Consider the following 12810-nt stretch of genomic DNA (forward strand, 5'->3'; position numbering starts at 1 on the left):
TTCAAAGCTCTAAATATGAGGCACAATTTTGGAAAACAATGTACATTTAAATGAGGATGAACTAATGAATGGCAAGCTAAATTTAAATGTGAATTTCATATAAGTTTTCAGTGTAACAGTGACAGGAGAAGATGAACAGCAGCCATTCATGCAGAAGTGTGCGTGGGTTTAAAAAGAGGCATGTAGCCCCATCTGAGTCTTGTTTTTTCCACGGATAACAAGCTCCACAGCCGTGAGGACCACATCTCCAGACACTGTGAAGGCTTTCAAAGAGCAACCATCTCCTTTCCCCCCCCGGAGCCCAATCTGGCCTTAGTCGTAAAGACATGTTTCATCAGCGTAGCCTCTGGCTTGTCCCCCGCTGCTTCAGCCCCCCTGGTATCTTGATGGAGCCATAGCCGCTGTCTCCCACTTGAATGTTTGAAAATAAGGGGGGAAAATGCAAAGGGAATGATTGTGTATGCTAGAAGGAGTGGAAAAGTAACATAAAAATGAGCAACAGTCAGAGACGGAGAGAGAGAGAGTCGAAGTAAACAACATCATTATGACTCCTTCAGCTCTGGCCTTGTGAACTGGTCCAAAACGTTTGTGCAGATGGTTGTTATGGTTGCTGCTGTAGTGTTTAGACAAGGTAATTATGGCGCACAGCTACAAACTTAGCCAAAGCAGTCTCCCACATAGTGCGCAGCCTTGATGAAGGCAGACGTAGAAGGATACGGCAGTATTTCACCCATGTTCTAGTTTGCAATCATGTTTTATGCCTGAGCAGCGTGATGGTACAAATTAAGAGCGTTACAGCCATCATCAGCGACGTGGGCTGAAAAAAGTCGATTTCTTCTTCTCTGCATCCTCCGCTGCTCCAGATTTTATAACATCCTTATCTGTGATTTATCATCAGCACAAGTCTGCAGATACATAGACACTGACAACACTAACAACACTAACAAATAGCAAGGGGGGTCTGTCTACATGGCTTTCAGCCACAGAGAAGCTCATGCTTTTAAGTTTGCCAGACAGAAGTGGGGCTAGAGAAGATGCTACAGGCGGAAATGGAAACGGAAGCGGAAGCGAGAGGACCAGATGAAACAAATATTATTGAAAAGAAATAATGTAGGTTTCATCTGTACTGTACAAAATACAATCGTTGAGCAGTGGAAGATGCAGCCCAGTTGCCAGAATAATTCCAATTGGCTTTTCACATTGCTGCAAACCACAGATGCGCTAGCATTACGGCTGGGTAAGAAGGCTGCCTAACCAGAGACCACTGTTGGGGACAGTGTTTCAATATTTGTAAGTGTTGAACTGGATATTTTTAACAAGATGTTCGGACATTTTCCAGCTGTGTTTGTAGAGACAGAACCAGGAAAACACGATCCAAACATGATCTTCTTCTGACCCCTATACCATATTGTGACAACATTAAATTAAAAATTGAACCTAAAGAAATGTAAAGTTGCTACACAATGACTTTGCCAGCAATTACTCTGGTGATTGTGTTGGACGATGAAGCACATGCAACAGATCCCAACAACTCACACTGGGCCAGACTAAGACATTCCTCTGTCTATGGGTCATGATTATCATTCTAACACTCCTCTAGCCCCTTGGCATGGGTGGGCCAGTTTAATGGGACTTTTTAATTAACACAGGCATTTCATGGCTCTGCTTAACATTTTGGGTTCGCTGTTTCAGGGTGCATCTTGGCACCTCCTTTTATACCCCTCAGCCACCAGGCAGATGGTCAGTTATTAGCAGTAATTATAAATCCATCATTGATCATGGTTTGTAATTGTATTTAATTTGAAATGTATTAATGATTAAAAGCTGCAGCTGCATGGTGAGAATGTTAATGTGGATGGGGACCAACAAAGGGATAAAAAGTGTCCGTGGAAACATCTCATAGAGCTCACACTCACTGTTACCATCAGACTAGTCCAATTACTCGTGCAGGTAGTCCTTGCATTACCTCTGTTTCTACGATGGCAATACTAATTAGCTGAAGATTGTTTCATCGCTCCTCATTTGTTTATTTGTGTAGCTCATTTGGAATTAAGGTAGTAAACATATTGCAAACAAAGCTAATATCATTTGGAGGCAAACTGCATGCAATGACATTTTCTAGATCTAATGAAGACAAAATGGTGTCTTTGTTGTGGAGGGGTTCTTGAGGGAGCTACAAGACCTTACAGAGAATAAAGTAGGTCAGCCGGCTGACATAGGGTGCCTGTGGACATGTTCTTTATGCTGCTGCTACTGCTTTGCACACAGCAGCTTCGCACAGAGAGGAAGGAACCATAGTTAGCAATGGTAACAGCTTGTCATTAGAGGAAAACAGCCTGCGGGTATTTATTTGATCATCTTAGGGGTTTTTGTCCATCATATCTTGGAGTAAAACAGATATTACGACGATGTGCTAAATCTGACAGCGCAGTGTGTAGTGTATGACTCTGTACTGTCTGTGTATTGGCATGCTTCTTGGTATCTAAGCTGATGCAATGCAGATAATGCACGTGACTTCAGTCTAATTTTAAGATAACATGTTACAGTAGAATATAAAGTGGGGATGTTTTTGCCATCATGTCTTCAAGCAGCTGCAACAAACTTAAATCATTCTGGCGGCCCCTCTGGACACATTATTTGTTTTGGACGCGAGTGAAAGAAAAATGTAGCATATTTTTACTAGATTGTGTTGCTCAGTAATAACAATTTTGTTGAGCTAAAGCTTAAGTTCTCTACATTCCCTGGTAATGTTGGGTCTTCATAATAATAAGCCAACAGCAAGATATAGCTCTGCAGCAAGGCTGACATAAAATGCGACATTACAAGCCAGTTATTCTGCTGCCGTCTGGAAATACAGAAGTATCTGCTGACGTACCACCAGACTACACAGCAGCTTCTTTCCTCAGGCTGTGAGACTCCTCAATTCATCCTTTGTAGTAGTTTTGATTTATGGAATTCAACTCTGTGACAGGCATTAGGAATAAAATCTTTGAAAAATTGCTTTTCTAGGTCATATTAGTATTAAAATTCTGGTTTCATAACCAGTTAAAAGTTCCTCGTAGTATATTTAAGTTGTAGATATAATTATTCCTGAGCATTTTGGTTATTTGTCCCAGAGGCTGTTGTTTATTTTCAAAGCAAATGTTATCATTAGTACTGGGGCAAGACATCAGCACAGCATTGGCCAGGAGGTCTTGCTCTCTCTCTTTTAAAAAAATTCCCCAAGGATGTTTGATTTGACCTCGTGGTTGTTTTTTAAACACAGTCGGTTCAGCAGCATAACACATATTAAGTAGAATAAAATAAGTCAGAAACAGACAGCAAACTAACTTAACTACCTTAAGCAGTCCTCGACCTCATCGTTATTTGTTGCATGTTAAGAGGTTGAAGCAGCGAATCAAAGGACTGAAGAATCTACAGTACAGCAAAAATGTGTCTTGTTGCCACTGCATGAACAGGGCTCATTGTAAGAAGAGACAGACTGACAGCTACAGTTAATGATAGGAAATCTCTCCTACTGCTCAGGCTCTTGTTTATTGATTTGTTGTCAAGAATATTATAAAGGAATCTGCAAAATCCTAGTGTTATTGTTGACCGCATGCTATGAGTGACAGTCAATTAAAATAGGAACGCGATCCTTGGAGCGACACTATCCAGATGAAGCCTCTGTGTGCCAGAAGCAGCAGTCTCCAGAGTTAACAACAAAACGGATGCTTGGACTCTCTGAAACTGTTAAAAAAGAGAGCTTAATCCCTCTACTGCTGAAATATGGGAAATGTATCTATTTGTTTTTATAATTTTGTTTTAATGCTTGTTTCTAGACTAATTTTCCACTGGAGGATTGGTGAAGAAAGACTTTTTTAATGATATTGTAATTTTCTTCATGGTTAACACTGATACGTCTCAATATAATATAATTACACTGTGCTCATTTTGATGTTTAAATTTAGACAGACATAAATCAGGGCTGATATTGATTGTATACTTAGATATTAGGTCATACACAAATCAAAGCTGTCAGGGAATAACTTCCTTATTTTTAGCTGTTTTTTTCTGTTTTATAGAAAGACACACAGGTGCGTCAGCGGCAGATTGTTTATATGCTAACACCAACTGTGCACTTCAAGTGCTCAGCCTTGGAGTTGGGTGGAGGAAGTAAAATATCCTTTCACCCTTGTGGATTTCTGAAGAGAGGGAATGCAAACGTAATGCAAGCCTTTTCTCGTCTTCTGATATCTCTAACAGCCACATGTTTGTATTGAAAATTATTCGCAATTTTTCCCCCCCTCTCTCGAAACACTTGCTTCTGAAAGGCAGCAATCCCCTTTACAGCCTGGTTCTCCACAGTGCAGCACTAGTGCTTTTGTGTGTCGATAAGAGTTTGTGAGTGCACGCGTCTTTGATCTGCCCTACCGGAGAAGATGTTGACGGTTTAGTGGGGAGATGCCGGTGTTTACTGTTGAGCTTAGATATCGCTGCGTCCCCCCCCCCCCATGTACTCCACATTGAGCGGCTCTGTGTGCTGCTGTACTATGGTTAGTCCCTTTCAAGCATGTCTCCAAATTCGGTCGACTAGCTTGTTCTCTTTAAAGGGGAGGCTTTAAACACAGGCAGGCACATCAGGAGAATAAAATGATTCAATGCAACGTAATACCCCTTGGTAATTGAAAAGTGATGAGCCGGCTCTGCAAGGATGCCGGTCAGTGAACTTTGAAAGCAGACGCACATACACACAAGTCCTCATTTCACACTTGGATTTTAATTAATGTCTATTTATACATTGTTTTCATGATCATTTAGAGAGAAATGACTTTGTTTTTATTTAGCTTCCCATTCTAGATGTGAAGTAATTAACAAATTGTGAAACTATAGCGCACATTAATCGTTCTGAGTAAGAGTCATTTCATATGCCAGTGTACAAGAATCCCTTTCAGTTGGCATACTGAGACACATTGAGAAGAACAACAGGAGCTCACAGAAAGCATTGGACTGTAGCAGCTTCAGGAGATACATTCCTGTCTTTTTGATTTGACTGCTGCTATTTGAATATGACAACCATTTCTCCCAGTTTTCACAGGGGTTACACTGTATCGATCGGCATTGATGATTTCCTTGTGTTCCCTCTGCGTTGCACCATGTGACCTTTGGACGACTCAGGCACACGCAGAGACAAAGGGCACGTCACAGCAAATGAGATATGGATTCTTTGCAAATGTGCATAGCAGAGCATGGATTATTGTAGAGTTGTGGATCGTGTCGTTTTAGTTCTCATGTCCATTTTTTATAAGGGAAGATTACTGACCACCAGTGAATGTGACCTTCACAAGGATTACAGGATGAGGGGATCGGTTCCAACAGTTTGACAAGTCAGTTGGCTTATCATGATTAATATAGCCTTGTGCCGACAGCGAGATATGTGGGATCTGAAAAGCTCTCGTTACAGTCATGTCAATGTCCTTTTGAACTTACCAACAAGTAAATAATGTTTGATACCGTGTAGCCTCCATCTCCCACCTTGACCCTTTAACTACTGCAATCTATTCATGGTGGGAGTCTTACCCCCCACATGTTAGATACTCCTGCCTTCTGAGTTTTACAGATAAAGAGAGAGAATGCAGCAAATTTCCTTTGTGCTCATTTTTGCTGTGCCTATGATAATCATTGCAAAGAAGCCTCAGTAGTTAAAAAAGTGTGCCCATCTGGTGAAGAAACTGGGACAAAGTGTACTTTAGAGGGAACAGAGGATAACTCTCCTGGCCTTTAGGGCTGGAGCTGGGGAGAGCCAAGTGCTGTGAAATAGTTAGGTAAAGATGCTTATTTTTTCATTCTGTTTTTTATTTTTAGATATTCCTTGGGGGAGTTGCATTTGTGTGGCTGCAAAGGTCATCAATTTCAGTTTCATCGTTCACTTGTTAATGAATGCTTGCACCATGAAGAGAGCTGTAACTTAACAAATGTCTGGTCAAGATGCACAGGCTGTATAGTGTCTCGGTGGATGTCAACAGTGTTCAATACTAATGTCGTCCTAGCGTCAGGAGAGGAGTCTGCAAATTGGCTTTTCAACTTCTATCCCACTCCTGAACTCCCTCTCTTGCAATGCTTTCCCTGCCCAATCTCCCAGGACTCGGGCCATCCCAGCTCAAGCGTTCAGAGCATCATTATTCTCGCATCTCTTATCTAGAGATGGGATCAATAAATCCATGGATCCTGCCCTGACTGGACTCTGGTGTCCACCAGCCTCTTATTTTTCCTCTTGTCAATCCACGAGAACACTTATCTGCAGGAACACGCTGATGCATTGTGTGACGCCTTGGCGAATGTTCATTAAGTTGTTTTTCAATGAGAAGCAGGAATCAATAGCAGACCGTGGTGATTCATGCATACCCGTCCCTGTGCATCTGTGCTGATCTCTCCAAAGGATTAGCATGCCGGAAGACACAGATAATATGAAGGAGTCAATTAGTAGCTCATGAAATATAAATGATTATGCAGGTAAAAGCAGAAATTGCTCTTAGAATTTGTCCAATTGCAATTAAAAGTTTCTTATTCAAATGCATACAGAGTGCTATAGTTATAATCTTGCCATTACTTTTTTGAAAATGTTAGTGTGAATGAATAATGTATCCTCATGTGTTATAAATGTATAGGCCTTTGGAACACACATCTATTTTCTGTTGTGTCTGGCTTGTTATAACATCCTAAACAATATTCAGCTTTGCTGCTATCAAATGACTTAACAGAAATATAGCAGACAGCTTATAATTCACAGTCTTGGCAGGCTTTAACAGGGCTGTCTCCTCCTATGTTATAAGCATAGCACAGACACTTCAAACACAAATACCCACATAGTGCATTTTTTTCTTTCTTCCCGAATTACACCTGAAATGTTACCAAAGTGAACCAATCAATACTTTCCACTCTGTCTTACAGAGCTGGGTTCAAGGTTGTTGGTTTGAGGATATAACCTCCTCAAAATCCACAAAAGACAAAAAAATAATACCCTTTTTTTTTGTCAAATGATAAAGCATACTGTAGGTTGTGAAAATGTATTCTGTTCACATGGACTGACCTGTATAATGCAGGGAATGCCAGGAGGAATATTGTCCCGTCATCACAGGAAACTCCATTACAGCCTCATTACATCACCCTTAAGATGCACTTCTTTTAACCTTCCACAGTCAGTGTTTTTCACTCCACACAAACACTGTGAACATCCGGATAGAACATGTTTCAATCTCAGCAGGTAGAATAATTATCTCTGTCAGGTGCTGCACATGTGCCATTAACAGATGCATGTTGCATTGTGGTTCATAAAGCACACGTTTGCAATATTTGAAATCTAGATTGTTGCCATAAATATTTGAATTTAGCAGCAATCTGGTGACATTTTCCATAACTACGGGCTTAATTGTGACTGTAAGTGAAAATGAGCAGTGAAATATCGAGAACTACATTCTGAATCTGCGTGATTGGTGCATTCAGTACAATCACATTTGACTCATTTTATAAAGCCTACAGTAGATAATTTGAGTGGCTGTATATGGTTGTTTTATTGTTGCTGACTCACCATAGGGAAGCAAACAGCAAATGACTCTCATTCGTCATTCTGATTGTATTGAGAGTTTGCTAGAAAAAGAATATGGAACTGTTTTCCAGTATTATTTGACTTTGGCTGATATAATTTCACACTTGGAACAAGTATGCACATGGTGTACATAGTTGGAAATACCCTCATTATGGAGCAAAGCCAGTTGCAATATCTGTATTTTTCAGAGAGCACGGTTCACTCCATCTGTCAAATGGTTTGAATCTGGGACATACTGCTTGCATCGCCGTCTGAGGTGCATTACATGTGACTGAGTTGGAGAGTTTGTATCAGGCCATGAACCTTCAGCATATGTCATCCCCACTGTCTCTTTCTCCACATTTGCTGTCCCTCGCCACTGTCAGCTTGCCAAGGCAGCATGCCATGAAAATGATTTTCAAAAAATGAAATGTAATGAATCTCAGTAACATCAGTAATGTCTGTCAAATCAAATGTCCATTGTTTATTCCTCAGGATTTGTACTGCACTTGTAGACTGAGACTTGTAGAAAAAAAAAGACATTCTTAAAAACAGGTTAATGGGAATATTGTCAGATCACAACAACAAAATCTAGATGACTCTCTTACTGTTAATTGTTTACTTGTTAATTTAATTTTTTTTTTTTTTTTTTTTTTTTACAATATTACATGATTTTGCAGTTGTTTGCAGAATCATACTGTTATATTCTTCTGTAAAAGTATAATATTAATCTTACTAATCAATGCACCTTTCAATTCAACATCATAACACTCTACTGGAGATACTCCCTCGATTTGTGTTTTGGTGATGCACCTCAACCTTGTGGTCGAGAGCGCCGTTGACCATTTTGGTCCAAAATCTCCCATATGTGTTTAATTGTGTTGAGATCTCATGACTGCAAAGGCCATATTATATTATTCACATCTTTTTCATACTTATCACAGGATTTAAGTGATCATTCTAGACAACTTCGTATTGATTTGCAGTGACACTTCATTCTAAGGGAACAAGTGGACCCATAGCATAACTCAATGAGTTTTATCAACTCATTTATTCAGATTTTTCCTTTCTTTTGTTGCATTCCATAAATGAAGGAGAAATGGCCCTGAAATAGTTATGTTTTCGCCTGTGTCCGTTTGTTTGTTGGTTTGTTGGTTGGTTAGCAGGGTTAAACAAGAACTACTGAACATATTTCAATTTTATTTGATATTGGATTAGGCTTGATTGAATTAAAGGGGACTGTTGGGCCTTGGCAGAGGTATACGCTCTACTGAGAGCCATTCTAGTTTAGTATGTTGTTGTTGCTACTGCACAGGTGGACCCTGTATCACTGGAAATTGTTGTGGCTGAGATGTGGAAATAGATATGGTACAACATTTCTTTAAAGGCAGTAAGTTACAGTACCTTATTTCTGAGAGGGAACCTTTGTTCATATTTTAGTTTTCAGTCAGTGAATATCTATTGATTCTGTGTAACAATGAGTTTGACCAGAATTAACTGGACTTTTGTCGAGCAGGGGCGGTTTTTCCTGCTTCTCACTTAACCCTTACACCGGATCCTGACATGACTGGCCAGAAGGGTGGTGATATATGGCTTTAGTGAGGCTGCTGTAACAGATGGGCCCTCAGTACAGTATAGTGGACCGATAGGGTGGAGATCCATAGCTTGTTCTTTGTTGCTACACTGGCGTGGAACTTCCAAATCTAGTGTAACTGATGACGGAGGTCGCCTTCCTCAGCTGTTCTCTCCCAGGGGCTTATCATTCTCTCCTTCCCTGTATCAATCACCTCAGAGTCAGGCCATTTGGTCATGCTACATAGCCTTAGCCTTACCTCCCATGGTGTCTCCAACTGTACTACATTAAACTGTATGTGGTCTTCCACATAAATCCCACATCCCTCCTCCACATGGTGACTTTAAATCTATGTGGTTTCATGCTGAATTGGAGGAATGACAGACTGGATAAACTGGAAGAAAGAGAACAGCAGGTAGAGGTGAAAAAGGTTCACAGTTGATATTAGTTTCACTTGTAACCCTTCTAAACAATGAGGATGAAGGACAGCCCATTGTCTGATCAGCTTTGCTGTGGTCGTGTTTTCTATTCATGCGCTAATTTGTACATCCCATTTACCTCTGGCCCAGCTGAGCAGGAACAGGAAATGATCGACCTCCCGTTGCTAACCCCGTGGGACACTGCTGACCACAGCACTCAGCACTAACCAGCATTACAAAGACATCATTACAAACAGCATATGTGTGACTGATGGAGACCAACTGCCTTTGACATCAACACGGACAACAGAGAGCACCTTTGAAGCAGCTTTGTAGTCATGTGACAGTTGCAGAGGACCTTGGGGGAAGCCGAAAAAGCTCTTAAGTGAAAGGGATGAATGGGAGGTGATTGAATGCTGTCAGTGAAAGGTGGATAGACTGGCAGTGTGATCTAATGCTCTGTCAATTTATGGATCTGGCTCTAATGGAAAAGCTAGTTTTTGGGGGGTTTTTTTATCTCACAGTCAGTGTAACCATACAAATAGACGTTTTTAACTTTGATTGTGTTTATGTATCAGTGACATTTTTATGTCTTGCAGAGCAAAGGGAGGGTCTACAAGAGTCTAACCTTTGAATAAGAACCCTCTCGCCTTTTGCAGGCTCAGATTTATGAGGTCTCTCTTGAATCTTGTTCATCATAAGCAGACATTGACTCTGAGAGTGCCAACAGAGTGAGTGGGGCTTTTGGACTGCAGCTTGAGAGGGCGGTCATTTTGTAAATAATTTGTCGGAGCTGACATCTGATGAAATGTATCATTAGGCCTGTCTCCAGTGACAAAGTATAAGGTGTTTGTTTTAGGTGTTTGCCCCTATCGACTATATCATCTTTATACTAGAAAATGAAATAATGCTTACATTACTTCTTATTGTTAAACTCAAACAGACATTTTTAGCTTATTCATATATGTGGATGACATATATTTTCGTTCTAACCTGCTTGCATCCGCTCTTTCAAAAACACAATGCTATTAAAAAAATTAATATTTTGTCTCAGTGCAGTGTCCTGGCCTCAATCAATGAGGTCTTTTTCTGGAATCACTCAGCGTATTGGAAATGTCAAATCCATCTTGGCGGTCTCTGTAATGAGTAGAGGGGTGCTGGCTTTAAGTCATTCATTTTGTTTTATTGACCATTGGATTCCATAAGGAAAATCACACACTGAGGCCTCAGTCACATGTTAATGAAAACACGCTTGGACCTTGAATATATTGCTAGAGGTCCTTCCAGAGTTATAGCAATGGAGCATATTTGGACATGGCTGAGCTAAAGCACATCAACAGCGATGTCATGCACCGGCTGTATAAAGTTGGTTTTGCACAGAAATTACTTGAATGTGTCACCCCTGCAATTTTCCTCTTGGATTCCTGCTGTGCTTTAACCATTTCTCTGTAGAGACCTGAATCCTTACTCCCTCATGTCACGTTTAAGTCAGAGAGCCCAAATGTTAAATATGAGGGAACTGAGTGCACTTTAGTTGCACTGCAGTATCTCTGTTATCTCTCCTAATGGGATTCTGTAAGAAAAAAAGGGAAGAAGGTAATAAAAGTAGTTATTACCCAGTGAAAATAGATTACAGCGTGTTTTAAATTGCAGATATCAATGCAGCTATACCAATTTCTTATATGTCCCTAATGCAGTTGTGGAGTCTACCACTTATTTAACAGAGGAGCTTGATTATCAGCAATTCACATGTGGGCCTTCTCTCCACAGAGACATGATTAAAGGTAAATATACTTAAGTGCCCCCTGGGCCAAGGACTCCGTTCGACCAAGGGGTACTCTTTCTAAAGCTCACTGTTGGGCCAGCATATGGTTTAGGCATGTGGAGAAAACGAAAAGCTGTGCACACAGACAATAAAACAGTCGGGTAATTCCATTTGCAATTGGACGTAACACTTTGCAACAAGATGCATGGGCAGAGAGGGGTATGAGTGTGTAATCAGCAATAATCCTGGAAAGGGGGAGGGCAAGAGGACTCAAGCTGTGCAATTACCAGAAGAAAGAAGCAACACAGGACTCTTCACATATGCACAGTTATTTCTTAATTTCCTAATTCAGCACAACACGCAAACTCAATATGCTTTGAAAGAAGACCTTCCTTCTGGTTGAATCAGAGTTTTATGTGCTTGTCACTCTGATGCTTCCAGCTGCATGCTTCAGGGGTGATTTGGTATGCATATTGACAGAGTCCTGCTTCATTTAGTGCAAATCACACTTTTGTTTGAGGTTGAGATTGTGCATGTGTTACTGCTCAATCATATATGTGTCAGGTGTACATCTGTGTTGTCGTTTGCCACTTTCAATGACCCTGTTTTCTGTAGCCTGAAGCGGTACCCAGGCTGTCCCTTAGATTTGTTTTTGCCGCAAAGGAGTCCAGTCAGGAACTTGGGGCCTGGAGGGGAAGCAGGCAGTGAGGCCTAATGATGAGAGGAGGGGATTTGCGGCCAGGAGTACCAACCTTCCCCCCCACACACACATACACACATCCCTGTGTAGCAGCACGGTGACAGTAGGGAAGGCCCTTGAGTGTCAACCCAGTTGTCTCAGAAGTCTGTCTACAGAACCGTGGATACTGTATACAGGTCAACATGGCGGCTGCAGTCTCACTCATGACGCATGCTCTTATGCTCTCATCTAAATTTGAGTATAAGACGTGATTGGAATATAAGACAGGAGCTGATTCCAGCATTCTCCGTTCACTACATACAGTCGTCCTTGATTTAAAACATCTCCTATTTAAACATTGTTTAAACAATCTTGCATTTACTAACAAAACCGCATTTTATTTGTTCAACAGCATCACTCAACCAAACACAGGGGTGAATATTATCAAATATTCTGCTATGCCTTCAGCCTCTGGTAATATTTTGCGGCAGCATCTGTACCATCCATGGAATTGAACTGAGGGAGATTTTAAGATTTTATTGTCTTGAGCAAATGTCCAGGCAGCTGTTCTTTAAACCATTGATGTATCCGTTGTATTTATTGTATCAGAAGTTTTTTATTATGATCAAAAAACAATGTTTTTTTAGACTAAGCATTAAAGATTCCATATTCATTTGATTTTGACTGCACAAAGATGTTTTGTAATGCTTTTGTTGAGAGGGTTTAAACTTTTGCATCATCTGCTTGTTTGGTAATGCAACAGAAGCACAAACCAACTGTCAGCCCTGCCAGCAAATTGCAAAACATTCA

General features: G+C 40.7%; 1 protein-coding gene across 3 annotated transcripts in view; it reads left to right on the forward strand.

Annotated features, from left to right (window-relative positions):
• Positions 1-12810, forward strand: part of macrod2 (mono-ADP ribosylhydrolase 2) — a 427221-nt gene that overhangs the window by 229920 nt on the left and 184491 nt on the right. The window lies entirely within an intron of this gene.

The sequence above is a fragment of the Pagrus pagrus genome (genome assembly GCF_965226575.1).
Source record: "Pagrus pagrus genome assembly, chromosome: 15".
In the NCBI taxonomy this organism is placed as follows: Eukaryota; Metazoa; Chordata; class Actinopteri; order Spariformes; family Sparidae; genus Pagrus; species Pagrus pagrus.